The sequence below is a fragment of the Hypanus sabinus genome, chromosome 28, assembly GCF_030144855.1.
Source record: "Hypanus sabinus isolate sHypSab1 chromosome 28, sHypSab1.hap1, whole genome shotgun sequence".
In the NCBI taxonomy this organism is placed as follows: Eukaryota; Metazoa; Chordata; class Chondrichthyes; order Myliobatiformes; family Dasyatidae; genus Hypanus; species Hypanus sabinus.
The window spans coordinates 17,249,657-17,269,755 of NC_082733.1; the positions used below are offsets into that span (position 1 = coordinate 17,249,657).

Genomic DNA, 20,099 nt, shown 5'->3' on the forward strand with positions numbered 1-20,099 from the left:
TTCCCAGATCCCTTTGCTCTACCACACTCCTCAGGTTTAAAACCAACCCTAGTTAGTCTTACCGAAGTGCAAAACTTTGCACTTATCTGCATTAAATTTCAGCTGCCATTTTTAAGCCCATTTTTCCAGCTGAGGCAGATCCCTCTGCAAGCCACGTTGGACTTCCTCACTGTCCAATCATGGTGCCATGCGCAAATTTGCTGATCCAGTTAACCACGTTATCACCCAGATTATTGACATAGATGACAAACAACAGAGGACCCAGCACCCATTCTCTGTGGCACACCACGTATCACAGGCCTCCAGTCAGAGAGACAACCATCTACTACCAATCTCTGGCTTCTCCCACAAAACCAACATCTAATCCAATTTACTACTTCATTCTGATTGCCAAGGAACTGAACTTTCCTGACCAACCTCCCATGCCTTGTTAAACTAAAGTCCATGTAGACAACATCACTGCCTTGCCTTCATCCACTTTCCTGGTAATTTCCTCTAAAAAGCTCTATAAGATTGGTTCAATATGACCTACCATGTACGAAGTCATGTTGACTATCCTTAATCAGTCCATATGTACCCAACGACTTACATATATTGTCCCTTAGAATATCTTCCAATAACTTTCCCACAACTGACGTCAGACTCAAAGGCCTATGATTTCCTGGTTTATGTTTAGAGTCTTTTTTAAACAGCAGAACAACATTGGCTATCCTCCAATCCTCTGATACTTCCCCTGTTGCTAAGGATGTTTTAAATACCTCTGCTAGGGCCCTGGCAATTTCTGCATCTGCCTCCCATAAGGTCGAAGACAACACCTTGTCAGGCCCCAGAGATTTATCCTCCCTGATTTGCTTCAGGGTAGCAAACACCTCCTCCTCTGTAATCTGTACAGGTTTCGTAAAGCTGATGCCACTTTACCTCACTTCTGTAGACTCTGTATCTGTCCCCTGAGAAAATACAGTTGCAAAAAAATTCATTTAAGATCTTCTCCATCTGTTTTAGCTTCATACATGGATTACCATTCTGGTCTTCCAGAGGATCAATTTTGTCCTTTGCAATCCTTTTGCTCTTAACATATCTGGAAGATCCCTTAGGGTTCTCCTTCACCTTGTCTGCTAGAGCAACTTCATTCCTTCTTTTAGCATTCTTGATTTCTTTCTTCAGTGTTCTCTTGTATTTCTCATACTTCTTAAGCACTTCATTTGTTCCTTCTTGCCTATAGCTGTAATGCATCTCCTTTTTTCTCTTAACCAGGTCCTCAATATCTCTTGAAAACCAAGGATCCCTACACTTGTTATCTTTACCTTTTATTCCGACAGGCATGTACAAACGTTATACTCTCAAGATTTTGGTTCTGAAGCCCTTCCACGTTCCAAGTGCACCTTTGCCAGAAAGCAGCCTCCCAATCCGCACTTGCCAGATCATTTCTGATGCCATTGAAATTGGCCATTCTCCAACTTAGAATTTCAATCCACAGATCAGATTAACTTTGAGACTAATGGCATTGTGGTCACTGGATGCAAAGTGCTCCCCAGCACAAAATTCTGTCACCTGCCCTGTCTTGTTCCCTAGACTCAACCACTATAGGAAACATCCTCTCCACACTCACTCTATCTAGGCCTTTCAGTTCAATTGGTTTCAATGAGATTCCGCCCTCATTCTTCCCACATAAACCCTTTCATTCCTGCCATCATTCTCGTGAACCTCTTCTGGACCCTCTCCAATGCCAGTACATCTTTTCTTAGATGAGGAGCCTAAAACTGTTCAGTGATACTCCAAGTCCGGTCTGACCAAAGCCTTATAAAGCGTCAGCATCATATCCCTGCTCTTATATCCCAGTCCTCCCAAAACGAATGCTAACATTATAATTGCCGTCCTTACCACCAACTCAACTTGCACATTAACCTTCAGGGAATCCTGTACAAGGAATCCCAAGCCCCTGATTTTTTTTAATTTTCTCCCCACTTAGGAAATAGTGTATGCATTTATTCCTTGTACCAAAGTGCATGACCATACACTTTTCTACACGATATTGCATCTGCCACTTTTTTGCCTATTCTTCCAATCAGTCTTAGTCCTTCTGCAGACTCCCTGCTTCCTCAGCAATACCTGCCCCTCCACCTACCCTCATATTGTCCACAGACTTGGCCTCAAAGCTATCAATTCCATCATCCAAATCATTAAAAAGTAGCAGTCCCAACATCATCCAATGCTGATCATTACTAGTCACTGCTAACCAACCAGAAAAGGCCCCCTTTATCCCACTCTTTGCCTCCTGTCAGTCAGCCAATTTTCTATCCATGCTTGTATTTTCGTTGTAGTACCATGTGCTCTTATCTTGTTAAGCAGCCTTGTGTGAAGCTTCTATAAATCCAAGTGAACAACATCTACTGTATCTCCTTTGTCTTTCCTGCCTCTTATTTCCTCAAAGAATTTTAAAAGGTTTGTCAGGCGTGATTTCCCATTTAGAAACCCCAGCAGATTTTGTTCTCTTTTATCATGTGCCTCCAAGAGCCGCAAAACCTCATCCAACATAGACACCAACATATTCCCAAACACTGAAATCAGGCTAACTAACCTATAATTTCCGTTCTTCTACCTCCCTCCATTCTTGAACAGTGGAGTGATTTTTTGCAGATTTCCAGTCCTCTGGAGCCATTCCAGAATCTACTGATTCTTGAAAGATCCTTACTAATACTCCATAGTTTCTTCAACTACCTCTTTTAGAACCTTGGGATGCAGACCATCTATCTACCGTCAGACTTTTCAACTTCCTAAGCACCTTCTCCATAATAATAGCAACCACATTCACTTCTACCCCCTGACTCTCTTGAATTTCAGGCATACTACTAGTGTCTTTCACAGTGTACACTGACACAAAATCCTTATTAGGTTTGACTGCCCCTTGTCTCCCATTACCACCTCTCCAGCATCATTTTCCTGTGGTTCAATAGCTGTGCTATTCTCTCTTTTACTCTTTACAGTGTATGTCTGAAAAAAAACTTTTGGTATACTCTTTTATTTTATGGGCCAGCTTGCTTTCATTATTTCATCTTTTCTCCCCTTATGGCTTTCTTAGTTGCCTTCTGTTGGATTTTAAAAACTTCCCTTTCCTCTAACTTCCCACTAATTTTTCCTATACTATCTGCATTCTCTTTTCCTTGTATGCTTTCTTTGACTTCCGTTGTCAAACATGATTGGTGCATTTTCATTAAGAATATTTCTTCATCTTTGTGATGCATCTATACTGCGCTTTCTGAATTGCACCCAAAATTCCAGCCATTGCTGTTCTGTCATCATTCCTGTTAGTATCCCCTTCCAATCAACTTTGGCCAGCTCCTCTTTCATGCCTCTGTAATTCCCTTTCCTCTTCTATATTGCCAATACACATGAGTTTATCTTCTCCCTCTCAAACTGCAAGGTGAATTCCATCATAATATGTCTCTTATGGATTCCTTTACCCTAAGCTACCCTAATCAAATCTGGTTCAATCAGCAACACCCAATTCAAAATTGCCTTTCCTCCTAGTGTGCTCAACCACAAGCAGCTCTAAAAAGGTCATCTCATATGAAACATAGAAAACTTATAGCACAATACAGGCCCTTCAGCCCACAAAGTTGTGTCGAACTTGTCCCTACCTTAGAAATTGCTAGGCTTACTTATAGCCCTCTATCTTTCAAAGGTCCATGTACCTATTCAATAGTCTTAAAAGACCCTATTGTATCCGCTTCCACCACCATTGCCAGCAGCCCATTCACGCACTCACCACTCTCTGAGTAAAAAACTTACCCCTGACATCTCCTCTGTACCTACTCCCCAGCACCTTAAACACGGGTCCTCTTGTGGCAACCATTTCAGCCATGGGTAAAAGCCCTGACTATCCACATGATCAATGCCTCTCACATGTATTCAACAAATTCCCTCTCTTAGGATCCAGCACCAAACTGATTTTTCCAATCTAACTGTGCATTGAAATTTCCCATGACTATCATAACATTGCCTTCTCTGCCTTCCATTGTAATTTGTATCTCATATCCTGGCTACTGTTTGAAGGCCTGTAAATAACTCCCATCAGGGTCTTTTTACCCTTGCAGTTTCTTAACTGTACTTTACTCTACTTTACTTTATTGTCACCAAACAATTGATACTAGAGCATACAATCATCACAGCAATATTTGATTCTGCGCTTCGCACTTCCTGAAGTACAAATCAAATTAAATATAATAAAAATTTACATTATATATCATAACTAGAAAATAGAAAAGGGAAAGTAAGGTAGTGGAAGTCATGTCCGGATATTTGGAAGGTACGACCCAGATCCGGGTCTGGATCCATTCAGCAGTCTTATCACAGTTGGAAAGAAGCTGTTCCCAAATCTGGCCATATGAATCTTCAAGCTCCTGAACCTTCTCCCGGAGGGAAGAGGGACAAAAAGCATGTTGGCTGGGTGGGTTGTGTCCTTGATTATCCTGGCAGCACTGCTCCGATAGCGTGCGGTGTAAAGTGAGTCCAAGGATGGAAGGTTGGTTTGTGTGATATACTGGGTTATGTTCACAATCTTCTGCAGCTTCTTCTGGTCTTGGACAGGACAACTTCCATACCAGGTTGTGATGCACCCTAGAAGAATGCTTTCTATTGTTACGTACCCCATAACTGGGTCACTTACCAGCAAAGATAGAGAGGTCCGTTGAAGTCTGATGATACTATTTTTAACAATATTTATTAGTAAAAATACACAAAAATAATATCAATGAAAATATACAGATAATATATGTCGTCAATACTAAATCTAAAAGTGCGGGTATAATAATAATCAATAAGAAATAAGCTTTATCGTTGTCTAGGGGATAATATAAAGTTCACTCAGTTCATGCAGGCTGCAGCCTTTGGGGACCGCTGTGTTGCAATGGTGGGAGAGAGAGAGAGGTTTGTAGAAAAACTTGCTGATTTTCCTTTTATGATTTCGATCCGTCAGGCTTTGTCATGGCTGTTCAACTGTGACCTCTCCTTTAGCTAAACCGTTCTTCTGTGGAGAGCCCGCCAACCCAGGCAAGGGAGGACACACACGAGCCCCACCGGCTTTTGCTATAAAACGCTGTCACTGGATTTCCAGCTTTTCTCCTGGTGCGTCTAAATGGGTTATTCCCCAGACCCTCTTTTATCCTTACTCACGGGGTCTCAGATGTCAATCAGGTTGGGATGATGCAATCCCTCAACCAGCCCACTCTGGTTGTCCCCTGAGGGGTTTCAATGAATAGTACAGTACTCAATACACAATTCTGTCTCCAAGAGACAATGGCCGTTATCAGCGGTCCTGTTTTGCTGAGGTCAGGACACATTCCAAACCTTGTGTATTCTGGACGACTCTCTCTCATTTCCTGGGTCCCAGACCCGAATTAATAGCGATCTTGCGATTCTCAAAAAGGGGGGGAGCGATTTTGTACCCTTCGGCCCCTCAGAGTTGCGTCACATTCGTAACACCATGGTGCACCTATATAAAAAAAATATACACCTATACCCACAAGGTTTCTAGATCTTCTAATTCTATGTCACCTTTTTCTAAGGATTTAGTTTCATTTTTTACCAACAGACCCTGATGCACCATCAGTAACTCTCGGAGATGTCAGGGAGAGATAGGCTTTTATTAGCTGGAAGAGTGCACTGTCAGCAGCAAGAGACCATCACACAACATCCTGAAGACTGAGGGGGGAGCAGTGCCTCCAATCACCTTTATACAGGGGTCTGTGGGAGGAGCCACAGGAGCAGTCAGCAGGGGGGCGTGTCCAGACAGGTATATGTAGTTCACCACAGACCCATCCCACCATCTCTACCTACCCACCTGTTCTTTCAATCCTGGATGTTAAGTTCCCAACTCTGATTTCTTTCAGCCGCAACTCAGTGATGCCCGCAACGTTGTACCTGCCAATCTCTAACTGTGCTACAAGGCTATCTACCTTATTCTGTATACTGTGTGCATTCAAATATAACACCTTCAGTCCTGTATTCATCACCCTTTTCAATTTTGGCCCACATGTTACACTTTAGTTCATCCCACTGACTGCAATTTTGCCCTCTCATTTGCCTGTCCTTTCTCACAGTCTCACTACACACTGCATCTACTTGAATACTAACCGGCCTTTCCTCAGCCCTATCACACTTGTTTCCATCCTTTTGCCAAATTAGTTTAAACTCTTTCCAATAGCTCTGGCAAACCTGCTCACAAGGATATTAGGTTCAGATGTAACCCATCCTTTTGTACAGGTCATACCTCCCCAGTAGAGATCCCAGTGATTTGAAATCCAAAACCCTGTCCCCTACACCATTTCCTCAGCCTTGCATTCATATGCCACATTATCCTATTACCCTCACTGGCACGTGACACGGACAGCAATCCAGAGATTACTATCTGGCAGACCTGCTTTTCAGCTTTCTAACTAGCTTCCTAAATTCACTCTTAAGGACATCCTCCCATTTCCTATGCATGTCGTTGTTACTAATATGTACCACAACTTCTGGCTGCTCACCCTCCCCTTTAAGAATTCTGCGGACCTGATCCAGGATGTCCCTGACCTTGGCACCTGTGAGATAAAATCCATTCAAAGCTGTATACTTATTATTGATGAAAACAACCTCAGCAGAAATTCGCTCTGGCTGCTTGCTCCTCTTCCCTCTCCTGATACCCCGGTACCCGCCTCCTGTAACTCAAGGGTGACTAACATCTTGGTATCTCCTGTCTATCACCTCTTCATTCACCCAAATGAGCTGAATGTCACTGTGCAGCTCCAGTTCCTTAACAGTCTCTAAGGAGACATTGCTCAATGTAATTTGTGCACATGTAGTTATAAGGGAGACCCAGAGTCCCCGCATCTCACATAAAGAATATACCATAAGACATGGGTGCAGAATTAGGCCATTCAGCCCACCGAGTATGCTCCAGCATTCCATCAGGGCTGATCCTGGATCCCACTCAACCCCACACACCTGCCTTCTTGCCATATCCTTTGATGCCCTGACCAATCAGGAAACGATCAACTTCTGCCTTAAGTACACCCACAGACTTGCTCCACCGCAGTCTGTAGTAGAGCAATCTACAGATTCACTACTCTCTGGCTAAAAAAGTTCCTCCTTTACCTCTGATCTGCCCTCTAGTTCTGGATACCCCCACCATAGGAAACATCCTCTCCACATCTCCCTATCTAGACCTTTCAAAATTTGGTAGGTTTTCAATGAGAACCCCGCCCACGCATTCTTCTAAATTTCAGTGAGTAGAGGCCCAAAGCTACCAAACACTCCTCATATGTCAACTGCTTCATTCCTGGAATCATCCTTGTGAACTTTCTCTGGACTGTCTCCAAAGGTAACACATCCCTTTTGAGATATGGGGCCCAAAACTGTTGACAATACTCCAAGCGTGGCCTGAGTAGTGTTTTATAAAGGCGCAGCATTATCTCCTTGTTTTTATATTCTATTCCCCATGAAATAAATGCCAATATTGATTGCATTTGCCTTCTTTATCACAGACTCAACCTGTGAATTAACCTGCTGGGAGCTTTGCACGAGGACTACCAAGTCCCAATTCACCTCTGATGTTTGAAACTTCTCCCCATTTAGATAATAATCTTAATTTTGATAATAATCACTATTGTTCCTTTTGCCAAAATGCATTATGATACATTTCCCAATGCTGTATTCCACCTACCACTTTTTTACCCATTCTTCAAATTTGTCTAAGTCTTGCTGCAATTGCATTGCAGCCTCAGCACTATTTACCCCTCCACCTATCTTTGTATCATCCACAAACTTTGCCACAAGGTTATCAATTCCGTTACCCAAATCAATGACAAACAATGTGAAAGAAGCAGTCCCAAAACTGACCCCTGAGGAAAACCACTAGTCACCGGAAGCTAATCAGAAAAGACTCCTTCTATTCCCACTCGCTGCCTCCCGGCTGGCAGCCATTCTGCTATCGATGCTATTAATGTTCCTGTAACGCCATAAGACTTTATCTTGTTAAGTAGCCTCATGTGTGGTAATTTATCAAACGCCTTCTGAAAATCCAAGTAAATGACATCCACTGCCTCTCCTTTGTCCACCCTGCTTGTTACTTCCTCAAAGAACTCTAGCAAATTTGTCAGGCAGGATTTCCCTTTACAGAAACCATGCTGAATTGGGCTTATTTTGTCATTAGTACCCAAGTACCCCAAAACTTCATCCTTCATAATAGACCCCAACACTTTCCCAACCACTGAGGTTAGTCTAACTGGCCTACAATTTCCTGTCTTTTGCCTCCCTCCCTTCTTAAGGAGTGGAGAGACATTTGCAATCTTCCAGTCCTCCAGAACCATACCAGAATCAAGTGATTCTTGAAAGATCATGACCAATGCATCTGTCATCTCTTCAGCAACCTCTCTCAGGACTCTGGGATGTAATCCAACTGGCCCAGGTGACTTATTCACCTTAAGACCTTTGAGTTTGCCTGACACTTTGTAGTAGTAATGGCACTCACTCCTGCTTTCCAACACTTACGGACCCCTGGCACACTGTTTGTGTCTTTCACAGTAAAGACTGAAGCAAAGTACTTATTAAGTTCGCCTGCCATTTCTTTGGTCCCCATTACTACCTCACCAGCAGCATTTTCCAATGGACCAATATCAGCTCTCACCTCCCTTTTATTCTTTATATAACTGAAAACACTTCTAATAACCTGTTTTTTGCTATTGGCTAGTTTGCCCTCATATTTCATGTTTCCCTTCTTACGGCTTGTTTAGTTACCTTTTGTTGGATTTTAAAAACTTGTAAAACTTTTAAAAACTTTTAAAATCATCCAACTTCCCACTCACTTTTGCCACATTAAATGCCCTTTCCTTGGCTTTATGCTGTCCTCAACTTCCTTTGTCAGCCATGGTTGCCTACCCCTGTCACTTGAGAACTTCTTCCTCTGTGGGACATATCCATCCTGCGCCCTGTGATGAAAATTCCCAGAAACTTCAGTCATCTCTGCTGTGTCGTCATCCCCACCAATATCCTACTTCAATCACCTGGGCAAACTCCTCTCTCATTCCTCTGTTTTTCCCTTTATTCCATTGCAATACTGATACATGTGAGTCATATTTCTCCCTCTGAATTTGCAGTATACATTCAATCATATTATAATCATTGCCTCCTAAAGGTTCCTTTACTCTAAGGGTACCATACCACTAACTCTGGACACATTCTCAGCGCACTAGTTATGTACTAATAGACAAAGAAAAGAAAACCTTACTAGAAATTTACTTTGAATCTCCGCCTGTGCTTGCCCAAGCCTGATGAGCTTGGCTTCCCACTCCAACACTGACTCACTCCAACAATGGCTGCTCCACTTCCACAGTTATCAACTGTCTGAGTTTCTAATGCAATACGTAAATCCATGAATCTAAGTTATCACAAGAAGTGTGTTTACCTTTATTTATTTATTAAAATTTTCTACTAAGTCTTGGAAGAAAGTTTGAATCAGAGACTAAAGATTAAAAATTTAACTGCAGATTTTGGTGTGTTTATTTTCAAGCAACGGAATTCTTGAGCACTATGGGAATTATAAATAAGGTGTGCATTTTGAATTTGGCATTCAAAACTACAATGACTGGTTTTGAATGAAGTATTGAAACAAACAATGTTTTGATTCAGCCGCCATTAAGAAATTGCTTTAATTTAATACTGTCTAAATTGAAAATGTCTTGCATTGTTTGGTACTCTAATGCAGTTTAATTCACTGACAAATCTGAGAGCTAGTTCATTAGAGTGATTTCTCCACAACCGCACACTTAGATTTTGTCAGACTTGATTTAAAAAAATAGTATTAATCCAAAACGGCAGACAGTAAAGAATGAAAGGAGGAAAAGATTGTTCCTTTCAAACTTAAAACACAAAGAATTTCTTTTCCATTTTAAAAACATTTTGTAGAACATAGAAATCTACAGCACATTACAGGCCCTTTGGCCCACAAAGTTGTGCTGGCCATGTAACCTACTCTAGAATCTGCCTAGAATTTCCCTAGCACATAGCCCTCTATTTTTCTAAGCTCCATATACCTATCTAAAAGTTTCTTAAAAGACCATATTGTATCCGCCTCCACCACCGTCGCCAGCAGTGCATTCCATGCACCCACCACTGTGTATGAAAAACTTGCCCCTGACATCCCCTCAGCACCTACTTCCAAGCACCTTAAAACTATGGCCCCTCATGTTAGTCATTTCAGACTTGGGAAAAAGCCTCTGGCTATCCACACCACCAATGCCTCTCATCATCTTATACATCTCTATCAGGTCACCTCTCATCTTCCATAGCTGCAAGGAGAAAAGGCCAAGTTCACTCAACATATTCTCGTAAGGCATGTTCTCCAATCCAGGCAACATCCTCATAAATCTCCTTTGCACTCTCTCTAAAGTATCCATATGTTTTTCTGTAGTGAGGTGACCAGAACTGAACACAGTACTCCAAGTGGGGTCTAACCAAGGTCTTATATAGCTGTAACATTACCTCACAGCTCTTGAACTCAGTCCCATGGCTGATGAAGGCCAACACACTATATACCTTCTTAACAACATTGTCAACCTGTGCAGCAGCTTTGAGTGTCCTATGGACATGGACTTCAAGATCTCGCTGATCCTCTGCACTGACAAGGGTTTTATCATTAATATTATATTCTGTCTTCAAATTTGACCTACCAAAATGAACCACTTCACACTTATCTGGGATGAACTCCATCTGTCACTTCTTAGCCCAGTTCTGCATCCTATGAATGTCCCACTGTAACCTCTGACAGCCCTCTAGATTATCCACAACACCTCCAATCATTGAGTCATCAGCAATCTTACTAACCCACCCTTCTACTTCTTCATCCAGTTCATTTATAAAAATCACAAAGTAGAGGGGTTCCAGAACAGTTCCCTGTGGAACGCCACTGGTCACTGACCTCCGTGCAGATTACAAACCATTTGCCTTCTGAAGGCAAGCCAGTTCTGGATCCACAAAGCAAGGTCTCCTTGGATCCCAAGCCTCTTTACTTTCTCAATGAGCCTTGCTTGGGGTACCTTATCAAATGCTTTACTGAAATCTATATACACTACATCCACTGCTCTATCTTCATCAATGTGTTTTGTTACATTCTTAAAGAATTCAGTCAGGCTCGTAAGGCATGACCTACCCATGACAAAGCCATGCTGGCTAACCCTAATCAGATTATGTCTCTCCAAATGATCATAAATCCTGCCTCTCAGGATCTTCTCAAACAACTTGCCCACCTCTGATGTAAGACTCACTGGTCTATAATTTCCTGAGTTAACTCAACTCCCTTTCTTGAATAAGGGAACAACATTTGCAACCCTATTGATGTTCACTTCTCCCGTCCCTATTGATGATGCAAGGATCATCGCCAGACGCTCAGTAATCCCCTCCCTCACTTCCCACAGTATCCTGGGTATATCTTGTCAGGTCCCAGCGACTTATCTAACTTAATGCTTTTTGAAAGCTCTGGTACATTCTCTTTCCTAACGTCCATATGCTCAAGCATTTCAGTCCACTGTAAGTCATCCCACAATTGCCAAGGTCCTTTTCCCCGTGAATACTGAAGCAAAGTATACATTAAGTACCTCCCGCTACCTCCTCTGACTCCATGCGCACTTTTCCACTATTGCACCTGATTGGTCCCGTTCTCACACTTCTCATCCTCTTGCTCTTCACATACTTGTAGAATGCCTTGGTGCTTTCCTTAATCCTGCTCAACAGGGCCTTCTCATATCCCTTTCTAGCTCTCCTAATTTCATTCATAAGTTCCTTCCTGGCAACCTTGTAATTCTCTAGAACTCTATCAGTACCTAGTTTATTGAACCTTTCATAAGCTTTTCTTTCATCTTAACTAGATTTTCCACATCCTTTGTACATTAGGGTTCCTTTCCCTGCCTCAATGGAACACAGCTACGCAGTTTGCCATGCAAATGTTCCCTGAACATTTGCCACATTTCTGCCATGCATTTCCCTGAGAACATCCGTGCTCAGTTTATGCTCCCAAGTTTCTGCCTAATATCATCATATTTTCCACTATCCCGATTAAATGTTTTCCCAAATTGTCTGCTCCTATCCCTCTCCAGCACGATGGTAAAGGCGACAGAGTCGTGATCATTACCTCCAAAATGCTCTCCCGCTGAGAGATCTGACACCTGACCACGTAATTAAATTTGAGACACAAGAGACTGCATATGCTGAAATCTGGAGCAATAAACATGATGCTATAGGAACTCAAGTGGATCAGGCAGCGTTTGGCCCAGGTGAAGAAATTCAGCCTTAATCACTGAATGTCCATTTCCTTCCACAGATGCTGCCTGACACATTGAGTTCCTCCAGCAACTTGCTTGTTGTTCTTTAAGTATTTCCTCTCCTTCAAAAATCTACACAAATTGAAGCAAGTCCCATCTCTTCCTATCATCCTGGAACAAGGATGTTAACATTTTATTAATGTGATCATTACTTTCCTTCGGGTTTCATTTAGTTTTTGTTGCAGTTATCCAAGGAAACCTGAAAAATGGACGGCAACACTACATGCTTCCTCTGCCAACATTGCACGCCCACTACGTACTAACCCGAATCTGTACGCCTTTTAAATGTGAAAGAAAACCAGAAGAAACCCATGTAGTGATAGGGTACCCTTACGGAGAATGGCAGAAATTAAACTCTGATCACTTGTGCTGTAAAACGTAAGAATCTGGATATGAAGTTCCCGCATATTAAAAATTGTGAATACTGAATATGCATTTTGGGAGATAGCTTGAGGCAATTAAGTAACCATATAACAATTACAGCATGGAAACAGGCCATCTCGGCCCTTCTAGTCCGTGCCGAACGCTTACTCTCACCTAGTCCCACTGGCCCGCACTCAGCCCATAACCCTCCATTCCTTTCCTGTCCATATACCCTATCAAATTTACTTTAAGTGACAATACCAAACCTGCCTCTACCAATAATCTGAAATGTCAGTAGTTTGAATGAGAATATTTTTCTCCTGAAGGCTAGTTCTGATTTTCTAGACCCTGAGGGTAAAATTCTGGTAAGTTTCAAATGTTGTTCAAAATATGAAGTTTTAAAAAATGAATAGGTTAAAGTTTAAAATATTTTCATTATGTTATAACACTAAGAATAGTTAATATAAATAGGGATGGTAACTGGCTGTAATCAGGGAGATTTTATTTTAAAGTTTAGATTTGATTGGGGTGTGACTTTTGCTCCACTCTCAAGTACAAGTCTTGAATCTCAATAGAGCCCTCGGTATTAGTTGTTCGTTTTTTAAGGGGCGAAAGCAGATAGCACTAGCAATTGGAGTTCAATTCCTGCCACTGCCTGTAAGGAGATTGTACATTCTCCCCGTACCTGGTTACCTTCCACGTTCCAAAGCTGTACGGGTTAGGGTTAGTAAGCTGTGGGCATGCTACGTCAGTACCAGAAGCAAGGCCACACTTGTGGGCTGCCTCCAGCACATCCTCAGACTGCTGGTTGTGGACGTAAAAGTTACACTGTATTGATGTACGTGTAACTAAGCTAATCTTTATTTTTAAAATGAACAGGATGGACATATAACTTGACAAGCCACACATGTCAAGAACTAATGTCCCTTCTGAGGAGTGTGCATGTATCTTTCACTATGACCACACAAGGAATTTAAACTACACACAAAAGGTTGTCACCCTCTACCTCATTGGCATGTTAAGTATATTTCACAATCGTACACAATTGCATTTCCCTTTCTGGCTTCTGATGAGGATGGTGTTGACAACGTGGAGTTTGCAATGACTTCTCTGCAGATTTATACTGCAGGCTTATTTATACTGTTTTTGTTGAAGTTATTCAGTGCACATTTGTTGTTTCTGGGCAAAATATTGCACGGCGCAAGATTTTTGCACACACTGGTCATTATAAATCAGAGGGAACATTGTCAAGAACCCATTGAAGTAAACAGAAAAAAAGCTGATTTTAACAGCTGGCTCTGCACAGCTTACTTCAGAGACTACCCTGAGAAACCAGCAAGGAAACTACTCTCAGGTCAGATTAATCAGTGTAGTGGAGGGAAACACTGGTGTGAGATTTATTTTATGTTATGTTATTTGTAGGTAAAACTTGAAACAGAACCTTCCAGCCCTTCAAGCCAACCAAGAAGTAACCTACCGATTCAGTTCTACCCTAATCACAGGACAACCCCTATCTATACAGCAGTTTACTTCCTTAAATATAGATTCCAAAATTGTACACAGTAAACCGTGGTCTCACAAGGATTCCGCAAAGTTGCATCAAAACCTCTCTACTTTTATACTCTATGCTGCTTTGAAAAATGGCCTCATTCCTTTGGTTTTCCTAGTTACATGTTTCATCTGTATGCTAACCCTTCATACAGGAGGAAGCCCCAGAGAGTAGTGCAGTCTCGTTCAATTTAAGTAATTGTTTTCACATTCTTCTTCCTAAAATGGATAATCTCATACATTCAAACTTTATATTCCATTTGCCAATTTCTTGCCCACTAAACTAACCTTTTTGAGTGTGTCGCTGGATACTTTCAATCCCCTTGAAGCTTGCTAAACCACCAGTACGGATTTCTGTGACACTGTTCGTCAATCTGAAAATGACATATTTATCTCAACTCTCAGTTATCTATCAGGTAGCCATGCCAATATATTATTGTGCTTGAGAAATAACATTCGAGAATCAGAATCAGGTTTAATATCACTGGCATATGTCATGAAATCTGTGGTCTTCCGGCAATAATATATTGCAATACCCACCACTGCCTGTAAGGAGCTTGTATGTTCTCCCTGGGGTTTCCTCCTGGTGCTTCGGTTTCCTCCCATCGTCCAAAGACATACCAACTGGTAGGTTAATTGGTCATTGCAAATTGTCTCATGATTAGGCTGGGGTTTAATTGAGGGAGTGCTGGGCAGTGTGGCTCAAAGGGCCAGAAGGGCTTATTCCATGTTCTTTCTCAACAAACAAACAAATAAATAACTAAATACTAGGAATTACAATAAATATATATGCTTTTTGTAATTTCAGTTTTTCATTATATGTAAACACAATGAGTAAAAGCTGTGAATGACTGTGCCCAGCAGGGTGGACAATCAACAAATACACAAAAGACAACAGACTGTGCAAATACAGAAGAATAATATAAATAAGTAAATAAGCAATAACTCTTGAGAACATGAAAAGACCTTGAAAGCGAGTCCATCGGTTGTGGGAACAGATCAGTGAAGGGGTGAATGAAGTTGAGTGACCCCTCTGGTTCAAGAGCTTGATGGTTGAGGGGTAACTGTTCAAAAACCTGGTGGTGTGGGCCCTGAGGCCTCTGTACCGTCTTCCTGATGCGGCAGCAAGAAGAGGTCATGGCCTGGATGGTGGGGGTCCAAGATGATGGATGCTGTAAGAGCATTCCATGTAGATATGCTCAGTGGTGGGAAGGCTTTACCTGTGATAGACTAGGCCATATCCACTAGTTTTTGCAGGATTTTCTGTTCGAGGACATTGGTGTTTCCATACCAGGCCGTAATATAACCAGTCAATATTCTCTCCATTGCACAACTATAGAAGTTTGTCAAAATTTTAGAATTCATACCAAATGTTTGCAAACTTCTAAGGAAATAGAGGTTCTGCCATGCTCTCTTCATAATGGCATTTATGTACTGGACCCTGGACAGACCCAAGAAATGATAACGCCAAGGAATTTAAAGTTGCTGACCCCCTCCATTTCTGATCCCCCAATGAGGACTGGCTCATGGACCTCCAGTTTCCCCCAGAGGTCCACTTCCGGTTTTCAAGTGTCTTTGGTGACATACCAATTTTCCTTAAATTCCTAATGGAATATGGTCACTATTGTGCCTTCTTTGTAATTGCATCAAAATGTTGCGCTCAGCATAGATCTTCGAGAAGTTGACACAAGAACTTGAAGCTGCTCACCCTTTCCACTACTGATCTGTCGATGAGGACTCATGCATATTCCCTCAGCATCCTTTTTCTGAAATCCACAATCAGTTCCTTGGTCTTACTGATGTTGAGTACAAGGTTGTTGCTGCAACACCACTCAATCATCTCATCTTTCTCATTCCTGTATGCCTCCTCTGTCACCATCTGAAATTCTGCCAACAATATTTGTGCCATCAGCAAATTTGTGGATGGCATTTGAGCTGTGCCTAGATCAGGGGTCGGCAACGTTTACCACTGAAAGAGCCATATGGATCCATTTCCCACAGAAAAGAAAACACTGGGAGCCACAAAACCCGTTTGACATTTAAAAAGAAATAACACTGCATACAACGGGTTTTTTTTTGCCTTTATGCTATGTATAAACAAACTATAATGTGTTGCATTTATGAAATTGATGAACTCCTGCAGAGAAAACGAAATTACATTTCTGCATGCAACAAAAACATTTTGAACTCCGAAAAAAAGACGTTGGGTTGAAGGTTACTCCATAGTTAGCCTACCTTGGATCGAAAAATTAAAAGAAATCACGCACTGGCGGGTGCCAGGCATTGGCAGTGGTGACGTATATCAATAGCGATAAAAAACACGTTGTAGCGGTGTGCTACACGCAGCGCTAAAATAATGACACTGCAGTCAAAGATAACTTTATTCGAACTAAACAGCCTTGCTTTAAAGCCTCCCTCAACCCGCCCCCCCCCCCCGTGGGTGCGGATGCTCCAAAAGACACGTACTCACAAACCCCCGTAGGCTATCTCCCTTAGCCGGAACGCTGGCTAATTGTGAGCTGGCTGGGATCGCCACAACGTTTGATTTAGATTGTACAAGATCACCATAATCTTCAAATTTCAAATTACATTTCAAAAACTAACAAACCATGGGGAGCCGCAGCACAGAGATGAAAGACTCGCATGCGGCTCCAGAGCCGCGGGTTGCCGACCCCTGGCCTAGACATACAGTTGTGGGTATAGACTGAGAGAGAAGAGCAGTGGGCTAAGCCCACATCTTTGAGGTGCACCCGTTTTCATTGTCAGTGAGAAGGAGATGTTATTTCTGATCCACATGGACTGTGGTCAGATACAGAGGCCCAGGTTTTGGAGTTTGTTGATTAGAACTTGTGGTTTGATTGTGTTGAACACCGTGCTGTAACCAATAAACAGCAGTGTGACGTCGGTGTTACTGTTGACCAAGTGATCAAAGTCTGAGTGGACAGCTGGTGAGATTGCAAATGCTGTAGGCCTATTGTGGCAATCGGCTAGTTGCAGCGAGTCCAGGCCCTTGCTTAGGCAGGAGTTGATTCTAGTCATAACCAACTTCTCAAAGTGCTTCATCGTAACAGATGTGATTGTCACACGTTGTTAGTCATGCAGGCAGCTTACCCTGCACTTCTTGGGCACTTTTCACTGTTTTGAAGGAGATGAGAGATTGAAGATGTCCTTGAAAACTCCCGCCAGTTGGTTGACACAGGTTTTCAGTGCCCGACCAGGTACACCATCAGGGCCTGAAGCCTTGCAAGGGTTCACTGTCTTGAAAGATGTTCTGACATCGGCCTCCAAGACAGAGGATCATCTGATACTGCAGGGATTCGCACAGCTGTAGGTTTATTCTCTTTCAAAGCTTGCATAAATGGATTGAACTCATCTGGAAGAGAAGCATCACAGTAATTTATGATATTAGGTATAGCTTTGTCAGAAGTAATGGCCTACAAACCCTGTCAGAGCTGATGCACATCTAATTCCATCTCTAACCTCAGTCAGAATTGTCTTATCATCCATCAATTAGCCTTCTGTAGGACATACTTGAATAGGTCTGAATCACTGGTCTTGAATGCTGCGGACCTAGCCCTCAGCCAACTACAAATCTCCTGGTTCATCCACAGATTTTGGTTTGGGGACTGTATTTCTGGTATGTTCTCGAAGGCACACACCCATCCACACAGGTTTTGATGTAGTTGGTGAGAAGTCTGGTGTATTCATTCAGACTTGGAAGATAAATAACTGAATATTGCCCAGTCCATGGACTCCAAGCAGTCCTGTAAGCTTTCAAGTGGCATGCCTCACTTGACCATGCCTTCTTGGTCTTCACCACTGCTGCTATGATCTAAGTGCTGAGATTAGAAGTACAGCCAGTTGATCAGACGTTCCAAAACGTTGGCGTGGGATGGCACAGTAAGCGTTCTTGATGAAGGTATTATTGTGGTCGTGTGTGTTGGCTCCTTGGCTTCCACAGGTGATATGCTGGTGATAGTTGTTCAGAGAGATCTCCAAACTGGTCCGGTTGAAATATCCCACAATGTTAGGGAAAGCATCAGTTTCATGCCTGCTGATTTCAGTGCTCAACTCCACCAGTACTTGCCGGACGCTGGCCGGAGGTGGACTGTACACCACTACTGGGATGATGACAGGAAAGTCCCTTAGCAGAAAAAATGGACAACATTTGACTGCTAGATGTTCCAAGTCACATGACAAGGACTGAGCGAGAACTGAGACCACTGCATTGGTGCACCATGATGAGTTAATCATAAGGCATACTCCATCTCCTCTGCCTTAAATAGACTCCGATTTAGTTTTGCTCCTATGATGATAAAGTACTTAATTTGACCTTGGATCACCCTATAACAGCCAGTTAAATTTGTAGAGATTTATTTAATTCTGGCACATGCCAAATATATCAAAGTCTAAATAAGTTCCACTTTCCTATACAATTAGTTACTCTACTTATCATACTACTTCTTTCTGATTGAAAATGCTATTGTCATCCAAGTCCTTTCATTGCTGTCACCCCCTCACCAAAAGAGTTAGTTACTCATTTATTGGCTTCTCTTCTGTGACTACCAAATCTTCCTTTCGAAGTCGATTTTGCTTCCCTTTCATGCGGGCATTCTCTCCCTGTCATCAGGTCACTTATGATAGAATCTTTAATGCCGTATAAGGCCACCCCTGGTTCCAATTCTGGTATGCCTTTTCAACATTAGCTTCCTACTCATTCAGAGGGAAATATTTCAGAGCTGAATCTCTGGTGATTTACACCTGATTCCTCGGGTGTAGGTAGAAGTTCCCACCTTTTGCTTGAGAAGTATATTTCCTTTATGACAAGACCCGTAATGTCATTCACCAGCTCAGATGTTCAAACTGCTTCATAGCCAACTGCATGTGATTGCATTTTATGGTATTTAATGGTCAATTTGCCCTGAAAGCAAAACTGTGACAATGACAAAAGAGGTTGTTTCTTCTACTTGAGAAACTGATATTGACAAAGACCTTGAGAGGTATTCCTTTGCCTTCTTCAAACAGTTCCACTGATTGCTCCATCCAGGTCCTGGTTTGACATCTCATCTGATCAACTCAGTCTTTCCACAGTCCTCAAACAATAGAGCGTGGGACAGGATTTGTAACTTTTGATTCAGATAAGGGTACTCTGGAAACAGAACCAAGAAAATTGTACTATAAGCGTAAAGATACAGCACAGAGCAACTATTGCGACACAGCTAAGAGCACCTTCAAACTAAGGCCACCTTAGCTGAGACTCACCTTCAACGGCTCTACATCTCATGCTCTCAGTATTATCTATTTATTTTGTATTTACATAGCTTGTCTTCATTTGCACATTGGTTGTTTGTCAATCTTGGTGTGTAGTTTTCATTGATTCTATCGTAGTTCTTTGTTCCACTGTGAATGCTTACAAGACAATGAAATCAGGGTAGTATATGGTGACATACACTCAGTGGCCACTTTATTAGGTACACCTGAAATGCTGCTTGTTAATGCTAGTATCTAATCAGCCAATCATGTCACAGCAACTCAATACACAAAAGCATACAGACACGGTCAAGAGGTTCAGACCAAACGTCAGAATGGGGAAGAAATATGATCTAACTTTGGTCCAGCATTGTGGGCCGAAGGGCCTGTATACTGCTGTAGGTTTTTCTATGTTTTCTAAGTGACCTTGGCCATGGAATGATTGTTGGTTCCAGTCAGAATATCTCAGAAATTCTAATCTCTTGGACTTCACACACACAACATTCTGAAGGGTTTACAGAGAATGGTGCGAAGAACAAATAAAAATCTAGTGAGCAGCAATTCTGTGGGCAAAAGCAAATTATTAAT

At 42.1% G+C, this 20,099-nt stretch overlaps 1 protein-coding gene across 1 annotated transcript in view; it reads right to left on the reverse strand.

The window, feature by feature from the left end:
- Positions 1–19,262, reverse strand: part of LOC132382454 (transmembrane 6 superfamily member 1-like) — a 78,429-nt gene extending 59,167 nt beyond the window's left edge. The window contains exon 1 of the mRNA XM_059952667.1: positions 19,254–19,262. The gene's annotated coding sequence lies outside the window, so the exon portion shown is untranslated. The remainder of the gene's footprint in view (positions 1–19,253) is intronic.
- Between the last annotated feature and the right edge of the window lie 837 nt (positions 19,263–20,099).